Here is a 2,631-nt window from a genome sequence, read left to right as displayed (position 1 = left end):
TTGCCATCGTACTTGGTAATACCTGGAGGTTTGAACTTGTCGGGTAGGGCTGTCTTTCGTACTCGTTTGGAGAAGGCGGGGAACCCGTCAGAATCTTCTCCCGAGTAGTCAACTTCCTGCTCGTGTTCGCGGCGGCGCCCTTCGATAACATTACAGGCGTCGTGATTTTTGTTGATCTTTTGACGAAGGTCATGTACTGAGCGTTTGGGCTCTAAATGGGGCCCATGGTGGCCACGGCCTCCTGAGGGTCCCATCCGACTACCTTCTGCCCTGTGCTGACTTGTTCTGGGGTTCTCAATTCTGGGAACCTTGTTTTGATTAGGTCTGGCATCCTCTTTGTGACTAGGTCTGGCGCTACTGCCATGATGGGAAGAAGTGCATCTAACCGAACTGATAGGGCTCTGTCGATCGAGTTGCTCGTACGTATGCTTCGCCAATAGAGCTAGTTGTCTAGTGTACTTGGTTTGTGGCATTGCCCGAGTAATCAAGTCGATGGATGCGATGGTGGCGAGAGGAGTGTGATGATAACGTGATTGAACTGCTTCAAACGCATGGTCCAAGTTCATGATGGGTAGTCGGTGCAAGGTGGCGGCGATGCTCTGCCCTTGCAGCGTTTCTTGCTCGCCGACGATTCCTTTGAGATTCAGTCTCTTCACCTTGCACGTTGGCGGTGAGTTCATCCTGCGAGATGTCGTCTGGGTGACATTCGTGATGCAGATTTCTTTGTGGCAGCTCTTCTCTGTCGTCTTCTTGTGCAGCAACGATGGCGAGTAGTTCCCGCTCAGGAGAAAAACTACCCAAACTTGACTTGATGACATCTGTGGAACCATCTTCTTCATAGATAGGCAAAAGAGGTGTTCCCTGCTAGTACGAAAGGTTGAAAAGATAAGCGACAAGGCGTGACTCATCGTCCCTGGTGGCTTCATGTTGGGCCAGTAGATGAATCACCTTGTGGAGTAGATGCCATTACCATGCCCTGCTGCGGACCTGATAATGGAGTCTCCTCATCCGGATCTGAGTAGTAGTTGGGATCCTCGATCAAATCCGAGTTGGATTGAGATTTGGATAGGGTAGCTTGGTAGACAGCACCCGAGTTTTGGAGTCCGAACGGGAATCGAGTTGTATCATAGATCGATTCGCATAATGGCTTAAGCACCAGCTCGTGGGAACCCGTCCGATTGGTAGGAGAAGTCAAGTTGTACTCGGACTCGTCCCTCGAGTCTTGCAAGAGGTCAAAAATTTCATTGAATTTTTCAACGAAATCCTCCAAAGCTTGGCGATGAAGGTTGATGTCGTACTGCTTCTCCTCTAAGGCCGGCGATGTGACTAGAAATTTCCAACGCGTCTGCAACGCAAACCCAGGAGCCGAAGACGAACATCGCGCCCGCTTCGAATGCGACGGTGGGCTTGATTATGACTTGAGCCATCGAGTTCGCTGGTAGATCTTTGCCAAGATCCGCTACCAGGCGCGCCAGCTGTCGGTGTTTAGCTCTATCAACCTACTGAGGGGGGGGTACCGAGGTTGTTGCATGGGGCTTGTCAAAATTAGGAACCCGATGGTGAACTCGAACACACGATTTAGACAGGTTCGGGCCGCTTATGTCACGTAATATCTTACGTCCTATGTGTTGGTTGGATTGTATTGATTGATGTTATTTGGAGGGGTCCTTGCCTCGCCTTATATTACCGGGGGCAGGGTTACAGGTTGGTTGCTTTACAAGAGTACTTGTCGGATTGGACTAGAGAATCATATTTTAATTGTTATGAGTAGTTTCCTAATCCTCAACTAGTTCTTGTCCTCCACATAGACCACGCCGTCCTGCACTGTAGTCTCCATGTCTGACACGTCTCGGTGTACAGCCCCATATTGTAGGACTGTCCAGATCTCTAGGTAGGCCCATAGATGTATAGCCGACACCTCCCCTACCCGCCCCACCGATGATGGGTTATGCATGGGTTGCTGCGTAGGACAGGGAGCATTGAAGCAGCATTCTACTAAAACATCAAGCCAACAGTTGCTAATTAAACATTCTCACTCCTTTAGCACAGCTTGCAGGAGCGTTACAGAAAGAAGAAATTGCATGCATAGTGGCTCATTTGGCACAGTTTGCAGATGGGATGTACATCTAACAAAAAAGAACTAAGCTGCCAATAAATTACAAATAGAATTTTCTCAGCTCTCCATCAGCAATATTTTCTCCATCATTATAGTAAGATTTAGCACGCTCAATGTTTTCTTAGCTCTCCATCAGCAACTTCTGGAGCTTGAAGTAGGGGGGCATGTGGAGGACAACATTGTCTAATTGTCATTGTTTTCTCCGAAGAGCGAAAAGCTGAGAATTCTCCCCACCCTGATAGCATTAAAAATGAAAAGTGCACACACGCCGAGCATAAACAGGGCTCACAGATTCTCCGCTTTTCTCATGGCATGCTACTCAATCACACACTCACATTTGTCTTTATTTTTTTAGATGCACAGATGCAGCAAACTCCAATTTTCAGATGCACATAGCATATTGTTCAAAAGAACTAAGAACTGATATAAATCTGAGAAAGAACATACTACAACATAGTGGAAAAGCTTGAGAAATAACATACTACAGCATATTATATACTGATCTAGTAACATTG

This window comes from Setaria viridis, chromosome 6 (genome assembly GCF_005286985.2).
Source record: "Setaria viridis chromosome 6, Setaria_viridis_v4.0, whole genome shotgun sequence".
NCBI lineage: Eukaryota > Viridiplantae > Streptophyta > Magnoliopsida > Poales > Poaceae > Setaria > Setaria viridis.
Note: the sequence above shows the minus strand (reverse complement) of the source record.